General features: G+C 39.6%; 1 protein-coding gene across 1 annotated transcript in view; it reads right to left on the bottom strand.

The window, feature by feature from the left end:
- The window catches only part of LCOR (ligand dependent nuclear receptor corepressor), a 73,094-nt gene that overhangs the window by 22,262 nt on the left and 39,565 nt on the right, over positions 1 to 11,267 (bottom strand). Inside the window, exon 8 of the transcript XR_012803581.1 lies at positions 2,550 to 2,589. The gene's annotated coding sequence lies outside the window, so the exon portion shown is untranslated. The remainder of the gene's footprint in view (positions 1 to 2,549; positions 2,590 to 11,267) is intronic.

Raw genomic sequence — 11,267 nt, forward strand, 5'->3', positions numbered from 1 at the left:
GCACGCGCCGGACCTCCTCTGCGCTCCTCGGGTTCTTGGTTTGCCGACTCTTCAGACCATGATGGCGGGGGCGGGGGGAGGGTCAGGCCCAGCGTGCGGGCAAACGGCGCCATGTCTTCCGGGTGGCGTATGGTCAGAAATCTTCCTCCTTTGTTGTCGATTAATTTAAAGGGGAACCTCCATCGGTATCTCACCTCTTTCTCACGAAGGAGGGTGGTAAGGGGCCTCAGTTCCCTCCGGCGGTTGATGGTGTGTCGAGAGTCGTTGAACATTAGCAGGGTTTCCTCATGGAAGATTAGGGAGTCCCGATGATCTTTTCCTTAGTGGAATAGCTGTGCATTCTCAATATGATATCGCGTCTGCGCTTAGTATCATTTGATTTCGGCCCCAGAGCCCAATGGGCCCTATCAATCTCAAGGTCTTTTTCATCAATATCTCCGCATATCATGGAAAATAACTCCAACAGGTAGGGTCTGATGGTACTGTTTCTGGGAATTTCCGGACGCGCAGATTCTGCCGTCTGTCCCTATTTTCTTGCTCTTCCAGACCTTCCCTGAGAGTTGCCATCTTCTCATCCAAGCGGGTTATTTCTTCTTCCGCCGCGGTCTGTCTCAGCAGGGACCCCTCCACTTTAGTTTCTATGTCCGCCGTCTTTTCCGTCAGGCATGCAATCTCCTGTCTGATGCCTTCCACAGCCTCCTTTAGGTCCGCTTGTAGTGATGTGTGCAATTGTAAATGCATTGCAGCAAAGAGTTCCTCTAAGTATGAGCGGGTTATCGGCTCTTCTACCTCTGGGCTCCTTCTTGTTTGTGCCCGATCGCCTGTCATTGCAGCGCCTCGTGTATCGCCGCCACCTTGTTTTTCTCCCGGCTCCACTGCTCTTCTCTGAGGCGGGGAAAAGTATTTAGAGACCCCTTGGTTTGCCGTTTTTTTAAATTTATTTGACATCTTTGCTTCTTAGGTCTTCTCGGGGAGCCTAAAAAAGTAATCAAATTCAGGCCAGAAGGGTGTTTGCTATTGAGAATTTGCTGATGAGTCCACGGAGCTCCACGATTACCCGACCATACTTGGTGACGTCACCGGAAGCCCCTAAAATCAGTATTTTTAACAGTTATAGCAGAGATGTTGGGATTTGGTTAAACAAGCCAGGGGTTCTGTAGCATTAGCAAACATTGGGCATAAAGAACAGCCCTGTCTTGTGCTCTAGCGAATTTGAAAAGATTCACATTGGGTAGTACTGATTCTGATTGTTGCCTTTGGTGAACGGTAGACTATTCCAATGCTTTTTAAAATGTTATTGCTAAAACCCATCTCTGATAAAGTAGAAAATTACCAGTTTATCCGGTCACAGAGTCGAGCGACAAAACCAGGGAAGGGAACCTAAGCGATTTTGCCATATGTATATGTAGCCTAGTCCCCTGCATATCATCTTTTCTTTGGCCCTAACAGTAGAAGTCCTGTTAGACACTGGCACTGTGGGGGATAAGCTCTTTGGAGGCCTAGTTGTTGTTGCAGCCAAGATACACTATTGCTGTATCCAGGGGCTGGCCTCACAACAATGTGAGAGTGTCATCCTTGGGGAGGATACTGACTGGGTCACATGCCCATGATGTCATGCCTGTCAGTATCAGATCTGCCCTGTTATGGGGCAGATTTACAAGCCCCTCACCTGGGGTACATAAGCTGACACTCTCCCAGAAGTCAGGAGGTCTCTTCCCCTCTCCCTGTGGAGTGGAAGCACTTACCCTTTATCTCATCAGGGGGTAAAGGAGCTGAGAAAGGGCCTGCAGGACCTCAAGCCCTGTGGGTACTACTTCAGGGAATGTGCCTGTCATGACTACATGTATGCTGCTAATAAAGACCCAGTTGAATCCATCTGTTGTGGCTACTTGACTGGGCCACTTCCCGAGTTGCCAGTGCGGACAATCCTGGCTGGAGGCCCTGCGCTATAAGGATCATCACAGAGCCTGTCCTGATGCCTCCTCATACCATTGTGGACTTTTCAGGGTCTCCTTTTCTACCAAACAGGTATGCGTCGCAGCAGAATACACCGGTAGCTATATAATCGCACTTAGAGTGGGGGAAAAGGCGCTACATATATTACCAGTTCTCCTAGTGTTGTCTTGGGCCTGTCTCCCTGAAATAAATCCCACCTCGTCCGGGTGAATTACATAGTAACATAGTAGATGAGGTTGAAAAAAACCATATGTCCATTAATATCAACCTATGCTAAATTTAGAAGAGATACTTTATCCTATATCAGATAATTTATCCTATATCTTTGCTTACAGTATATCGACATATGTAATGAGAGTTACTGTACCCATATAAATTTGGTCCATTAATGGCGAATAATTCCTGTATATTCAGTGTGCAACAATGGTATATGTATGTATACACAGCAAATTTGCTGAGCTAGTGAATCAATATTTATCACCTACCTAGATAACAACTAGAAATTTGCACGAATGTATTTGAAAAATAAACACAAAACAGTTAGAATTAACATTTGTCTGCAAAACCTAGTATAACAGGGGGAAAATATATACCACTTAGCTGGGTAACGGCTGTAGATTTGGACGAATGGACCTGAAAAATAAAACAGATAATAGCTAAATCATATATTTGTTTATAAAACCTAGAATATCTGAGAAAAAACGGATCACAGATATGATGTATGATGTATATATTTCTCTATTTGCAGGACATCTTAACATAAGTTTTTTATGACCAACAATTTGATGACCGGAGATGGTTCATCAATTTACTGTATAAGTGAAAATTTGTAAATCAAGTACTCAATATACACAATTCACATGTTTCATATATAGTGATAAAAGGGTACACATATGGATTGTGAAACTCAATGCCATAATGACAGCAGGAGAGATATGTGTTTTCACTCTGTGTGATATATATCCAACACATTGTAAATATGAGCATTAGAATAGACTGAATATGAGACTTGAAAATGCTAATACTGTAAAGTGTAGTTTCCAAATGTATAATTTCATATTTGGCGCTGATACATTATTATATTTAATTACACAAGAAAGGATATGATGAAAACCATGCACCAGCATTAAGTAAGGAATGCGCCTAAAATACAACCTAAGTAGGAAGACAAAAGCTTATTTCAATAAGCTTTCCTGATTTGTTTAGTCTAAACAATATAATCTATTCATCCCTGAGATCATACCTAGGTCTCTTTGTTTAATACTTTTTTAATTTAATTGTATTTTAACTTGGCTATAGTAGAAACCTCCATGTTATGTTTACCTGATCTGTAGACTCTAGCCTGAAGAAGTTCCCACGGGAACGAAACGTGCCTCGGCTAGAGATGACAGTTACAGTGATGTCACAGACGCAACCGAAACGCTAGGTTTCAGCGAGTACCGGCAATTTTTCTTGAGTGATACACAATTCAATACAGCCAGCTAAACTTTGATGTGGGCCCTTGGAGGCAGCTACTAGTTTGAGTCAGCTATTCCAAAAGATTAGTTCTGACCTAGAATCAGTTATTAGCTTTCTATATCCAGCAGTATTGGAAGCACTGATAAGATGATGGGATCCTGACAATATACATTTACATCAGACTTGGCTTATAATGGGCGTAACATATAACTTCTGTATATAACATTACATCATATGATATTTACAGTAGCTATCCCCACGCCATACCACCTGGTAAAGTGTAGGTAGCCCTATCTTATTGCACTAAGTTTTTACACACCATATTTGGGGTGCATTATATACTAAAGAGACGTTAGTCTCTACGTAAGTATTGTGTGGCATATAATCCTCTTCTCTCAAGACACTGGGTGGGAAATGGAAATGTTGCTAACTTCTGATCCAAGTTCAGCGAAAAAGTGAGGCAAGCAGGTCTTCATCTACAAGGGAGGGAAGTCTGAGTCGATACACTCTCTCCGCTCTACAAACACCCTCCCTTGGGCACATGCATTTTTCATCTTCCATCTATTTATCTCCAGACTATTTGGCTCTCAATTGAGTCGAGAGGTAGGGTGCAGGTTTTTAGCCATCTGATGTGAATTTGTTTTGCTCTTCACCCCTAGGTTTATTAACACGTTCTCCTTCTGGGGTTTTCACAATTAACATGGTTCCACAGCCAGATTATTAAATTGAAAGGGAACCACCTATACATAATCTTGCCTCTCAGGCTTTTGGTGATCAACCTCAGGTCTTTAGTTTTTTTATATTTACTGGCACAAATCATTAAAAAAAATTAATCTGGTGCCCTTCGTAGACTCCCTCCAGTATACATAGTTGCATAGTAGATGAGGTTAAAAAAAAAAGGCATGCGTCCATCAAGTTCAACCTATGCTAAATTTAGACAACAGATACTTCATCCTATATCTATACTTATTTATTGATCCAGAGGAAGGCAAACAAAAAAGCCCAGTGTCGTATCATCCAATGATATCTCATAAATGGAAAAATAAATTCCTTCCTGACTCCAAGAATTGGCAATCGGATTACTCCCTGAATCCACATTCTTCCCATGTTTTCTTATTTGTATATTCATGTATACCTTTCCTTTCTAAAAAGATGTCCAATTTTTTTTTGAACAAATCAATTGCATCTGCCATCACAGTCTCCATGGGTAATGAATTCTACATTTTAACTGCCCTTACTATTACAAGGTAGATCAGACTATTTGCGAGAAGCGTACTGACTCTTAAATGTTGAAGAATCATACCGTAAATTGGAATATGATCAGACTACTGAGTATTCCAGCAAATTAGAGAAACACCTGGCTGATGCCAGATTTGCAGGTATACTCAGTAATAAGTAATTTAAATTTGTTTTTAATCCTAATCTCTGTGTGCCTATTTTGTACAATATCCCAAAGATCCATAAGACCTTAATTGATCCTCCAGGCCATCCAATTGTGTCGGGTATCGACTCCATCACTGCCAACCTTTCACGTTATGTTGACACATTTTTGGCACCCATGACTTTCGCACTTCCATCATATCTTAGAGATGGTATGGAAGTTTTACATTTACTTAATATAATTTGGGAGGATGATTTTATTTGGGACACTTTGGATGTCAGCTCACTATATACACGTGTATACATCATGGATTAGGTATTAAGACAGTTGCACATTTTCTACACCAACATAATAATTTATCAAGTGCACAACAGGACTTTATCATTGATAGCATTTTATTTATTTTGCATCACAATTATTTCCTGTTTGAGGGAGAATACTTTTTACAGACCAATGGAATGGCCATGGGCACTTGTTTTGCCCCCAATCATGCAGGTTTATTTATGGTTCTTTGGGAAGAGGAATATGTATGGAAGGATAATGGGTATTGTCAATATTTGGTCTATTATGGCAGATATATTGACGATATTCTGATTATCTGGTCTGGATCTAGGGGACAATTGAATGAGTTCATCACATTCTTAAATGAGAATGATCAGAATATTGTTCTCAGGGGAGAGGTAGATCCTAGAGGAATCAATTTTTTGGATCTGAATCTAAAGGCGGTAGAACATAGTATTGTGACCAAAACTCATTTTAAGAAGGTAGATGTCAATTGCTACCTTGATTACACTAGTAATCACTCTGAAAAATGGCTCAAAAATATACCATATGGGCAAATCCTACGGGTTCAACGAAATTGCTCTGAGCCAAGGGACTGTGAAAAACAATCTGAGGTCCTTAAACAGAGATTTTTGGGAAAAGGTTACAGTAGCGATGTGATACAAGAATCCCTGGATAGAAGTTCACTTACTTAGGGAAAGATTATTAGTTCCTAAAGATAGTAGCCAATCCTCTGAAATTAACAAGGCACCAATATTTATAACGGATTTTTGTAAGCAGGAGTCTAAGATTCAGAAGATTATCTATAAACATTTGGGAGTTCTGAAAATGGACCCTATATTGCAAACAACGTTACCTGCCAAACTCAAGGTAGTGTTTAGGAAGGCCAGAAATTTGAGAAACATTCTGGCCCCTAGCCCTTTAAAAATGGCCCAATATACCTGTTCCCAGCAGTGGGAATTTCCTGGGGAAACCATTTGGAAATTACCGATGTGGGAAATGTATTATGTGCAGATTTATGTCACAGGGTAAAACATTTATGGATGCGGGAAAATAAAATCAACCAATTTCTTACATGTTTAATGAAAAACGTTGTTCATGTTATAAACTGCCCAAGAAATAAATATTACGTTGCTAAAACCATTCGGCCACTTAAGGTACGAATTGGTGAACATGTAAATGGAATAAAGAATGCCACACGCCTTATAGAAAAAGGTAACAAATATTCACAATTTGGCACAACATTTCTTTGATCATCATAATGGATTGGCAGAAGGGTTACGTTTCAGGGGACTTGAGGTTGTGGAGAGAGATATTAGGAAAGGTGATAGGGACCTGAAACTTCTCCAAAGAGAGCAATTCTGGATACATTCATTACATAGGAAAAAACAAAGGAACAGGTAGCGCTAACCAATTTACAACAAATAATATATGATATAACACCTTAAGTGTGGATATTAACCACATATAAGGGGCTGCCTACGATACAACAAACTGACCCCATGGTCAGGACATGCACATGGAAAGGGAATATGTATCTAGAGGCGCCTAGGTGAATAAATGAATAACAAAAAGGATATAAAAACCAAGCCTGTTGGACGATCAGGAAATGGCTCCTCTGGGTGTGCTTAAAAGAAAAAAAGCACAACACATAGCATACTACTGTATGGTAAAAGGACAAACAACACTTGAGACAAACAGCATATAACAGATATGGATCAGCTGAGAGATCAGATAGGTGTAAAATTAAGATAAAAACATTTAATAACACAATTCATATAACATACATAGACATATAAAATGAATATGGACAATAAAAGATTAGTATAAGCACAATGCAGCACCGGTGGAGTCAGATGAAATGCCCACTCACCAGATGGATGATATAGGCAAGCGGTGGATATATTTGAGAGTATCCCCTCTCTGTGATGGTAGCTGCTAGCTGCTCCTGGGTGTCTCCATGCATGGAAGGTGTGCACGCCAGCCGGCGTGTGGGCGGATGGTCTCACTCAGCACACTGGAGAAAACGTGCAGCTATTTCCAGATCGGCAGCAGCAGATTCGATTCGATGTCGCAAACGACCAGCTAGTTAACTGCCAGCAAACGCTTCTTCGTCTCTGCTGTCATGGGGGGGGGAATCGCCAACCAAATGATGCAGAAGTGCTTAATTCGCCACCCTACGCGTTTCGAAAGCTAACCGCTTTCTTCCTTCTCCAAAGAGAGCAATTCTGGATACATTCATTACATAGCAAAACACCAGGAGGCTAAATGAAATGATAGAACAATCCTTTTCTAAGATAAAACTAAATGATTAAATAAGGAGGATAACTCTAGTGAGAATTCATCCTTGTGTTTATTTTTGCAAAGAGATTTAAATAGCTCCCAGACTATGGTTATATTTTAGTGGATAAACACATTTTGAATGATTGACTGATAGTTTTCTTAATAATTAACTTTTTAAATAATAAATTAAAAATCATAGAGTTAGTGTTTTAAAAGTAATAATTATAATTAGTAACAAAATGTAAGAGATCGAAAATTAAATATCATGAAGAAATTAATTTATGATTTACTAATTGGAGAGTTTATATAAATACTGGGATTAAAGTTAATTGTATAGAATTGGAATGTGATTTGATCTCTAAAAAATTATGATTTTTAAAATTTAATATTATGATTAATAAGTAAATGTGAAATATTGATTTGGTATCCCAGTGTTGATTTTGTTGGTTAGGTAGTTTCTCCATTACAATATATTTTTATATATGTAATTTATTCAAAATTTGAAATGTTTTATTTGAGATTTTGTATGTAGTTAATGTTTTTTTTTAAATAAGGTTTTTTTTTAAAGTGTTTTTTTTAATGGAATTGTATAATGTTGTCATGTTATGTATGTGTCATTCTTAGGTGTATGTGTGTTTATTAGTATTCACCTGATACAGAAGAGCAATAATCCAAATTATGCACTTTAATCTAAGCACCTGGGGTAATTTGTGTAGACCCTATTTAAGGGACACATCCCAATGTGCTTGTTGCATCCTGAAGAAGCGCATAATAGCGCAAAAGATGTAGAGGGTTACCATTCAGTGTTTGTGGGACAAGTTCGGCATTTGAACCTCTCCAAAGATAAGCAATTGTGAGCGCTGCTATAGCTAGGCATGCAGCTCTAACAAGAGGAACAGGTTCTTCCTGGTAGTCTGCCCCTGGTTTACTTCCGGTTTGACAACCGCATGGTGATCCAGGTTAGTTGGAGCCCCCCTGCTCTGCGGATCTCATGGTGTTGATGTCGGCGATGTGAGGGGATTTGAATCGATCAAGTGGCTGAACTTCACTGTAAGTTTTTGAGTTACTATGTGTATAAATAAATGTGAACTATTTCTTTGACGTCCTGCCTTCTCTGCGCTCCTGTCTTTGTTTTATGTTTGCTGTGTCCCGGTCGATCGCCAGAGAGTTTGAGCAGCGGGAAGAAGAGGACCAGGCAGCTGAGAATACCTGACAAGCGCGGTCTCAATACTTTCTTTCTTACTGTAAAAAACCCTTTCCTTTGTTGCTGGTGAAAACTCATTTCTTCCAACCTTAAGAGATGACCCGAGTCCTTTGTACTGCCCTTGGGATGAATAGTTCTTTTGACAGCTCCTTGTACTGTCCCCGGATATATTTGTATATAATTATCATATCCCCTCTTAGACGCCTCTTTTCTAACGTAAACAAATCTAATTTAGCTAGCCTCTCCTCATAAATCGCACTCTCTCTAGTTCCATGTCTTTTCTAAGGAGTGGTGCCCAAAACTGTATTCCATATTCAGGGTGTGGTCTTACTAATGCTTTATTAAGGGGCATAATTATGTTTACTTCCCTTCCATCCATTGCCCGTTTAATGCAAGATAAGATCTTGTTTGCCTTTGCAGCTACTGCATAACATTGGGCACTATTGCTAAGCATTTTATCTACAAGCACTCCTAAATCCTTCTCCATCAAGGATTCCCCTAATGTATACCCATTTAATTTGTATATCGCCTGTTTATTCTTGCTTCCCAAATGCATAACCTTACATTTATCTGTATTAAACCTCATCTGCCATTTACCTGCCCAAGTTTCCAGTCTCTCCAAATCCTTCTGGAGAGCAATTACATCCTGCCCTGATTCTACTACATTACACAATTTAGTATCATCAGCAAAGACAGAGACTTTGCTCTTGATGCCAACCTCAAGGTCATTAATAAACAAGTTAAAAAGCAGGGGTTTCAGTACCAATCCCTGAGGTACTCCACATACGACCTTAGCCCAACCTGAAAAGGTTCCCTTTATGACAACCCTCTGTCTATCCTTCAACCAGTTTTCAATCCAGGTGCATATATTTTTACTGAGTCCAATTTGCTTTATTTTGTACACCAACCTCGTGTGGAACCGTATCAAAAGCCTTTGCAAAATCTAAGTAGACCACATCAATTGCATTACCCTGGTCTAAATTCCAACTTACATCATCAAAGAAACAAATAAGGTTAGTTTGGCATGATCTATCCGTCATAAATCCATGCTGACCATTACCAATAGTTTTGATTTCCTTTTAGGTATTCCTGAATATTATCCCATATTAAACCTTCAAGTAGTTTCCCCACTATTGAAGTCGGGCTTACAGGTCTGTAATTCCCCGGTTGTGATCTAGCTCATTTTTTAAATATAGGCACCACATCTGCTTTACGCCAATCTTGTGGTACTGAGCCTGTGGAAATTGAGTCCATGAATATTAAATATAATGGTTTGGCTATTACTGAACTTTACTCCTTGAGAACTCATGGATGTATGCCATCGGGGCCAAGTGCCTTATTTACTTTAATGTTTTCAAGCCACCTATAAACTTCTTCCACAGTTAACCAATTGTTCATTAATATGGAGGGTGTGGCCTCCTCCTGCGGCACTACTATTGAAATTGATTCTTCCCTGGTAAAAAGAGGCAAAGAAATTGTTTAATACCTCTGCTTTTGCCTTATCTCCAATAATCTGCCTGCCCATCTCACACAAAGGGGTCCTATATTTTCTTTGCTCATTTTTTGTTTTGTTATTACGGTACTTTAATTACTTTTTAGGGCTGCTCTTACTTTCTATTACAATTCTATTTTCATTATCCATTTTTGCCAATTTGCTTGCCCTTTTCGCAATTTGTTGGTGTCTAGCCCCGGTGAGAATAGCCTCCTTCACAGTGAAGTAGTGAACTCTGAGAATAACGTCCATTGTGTTTTGGGGATCTGCTTATTTCGGCCCCAAACACTGTCCAATATCAACTTTTCTTTGAAAATTCTGGGACCAGCGATTTAAAGAGCCCATGTGTAAACTTCTCCAACGATATTATATTTTGCAATCAGAGGTTGTTACATCTGGAACGATCTCTCTATATCATCTCTATATCTCTATTCCTGGACTTCAGTTAGGGAGTGAATATGAGATTTTAGGCCCCTTACTTCGATATCTGTCCAGTACTGAGCAGAGAATTTCATCCACTTTCCCCCCTAGGTAATCAGTTCTCTCTTCCAGCCCTTTAATGTCATCTCAGTTCAGAAATTGCCTTCTGTACCTGTATGTATGTTATTTTTTTTTTAAGGGTAATGTAAATCACCTTTGTAGTAAGCAGATATTGCTCTTCCACATCTGAGTCAGACTGTACCCTCGTCACGACATCTTCTGGGTCTGCTCACCCCGCTGGTCGCATTTCTTAAAGAACTGCGCCCTCCTGAGCGGAGTGCATTTTGGAAGTTTTCATGGTGCATGGAGGTAAGCGGACCAGTTTTTGTGCATTGCTGAGGACTTTGTGCTGCTAAAAGTTGCCGTTTTATGCCCGGGTTCAGCAAAGCTCCACAATTATGTGGCCATCTTGGATTCGAGCCAAATATGCCTCGGCAACTCCCTTTTTTTTTTTTTAAAGACGTCACTTTCCCTCCTTTCAGAGAAAACATGCTTTACTGCTCTTGCAGTGCTTTAATGGAAAGAGGATTTCCCACTGATTATTATTTTGTTTACAGGATCCAAACTAGGGGGTTCTCATGAGCAATGAAATACTTAATCTCTGGTGGCTACTCTTTTCTCAAGCAATATAATTTTCAGGTTCCTCTACAATTTCCTTATTGGCAAAACAGAGGTTTTGCTCATGGGTAAACACAATGAACACAAAAGAAAAGATTCAATAACATTTTACT

This window comes from Ascaphus truei, chromosome 8 (assembly GCF_040206685.1).
Source record: "Ascaphus truei isolate aAscTru1 chromosome 8, aAscTru1.hap1, whole genome shotgun sequence".
NCBI lineage: Eukaryota > Metazoa > Chordata > Amphibia > Anura > Ascaphidae > Ascaphus > Ascaphus truei.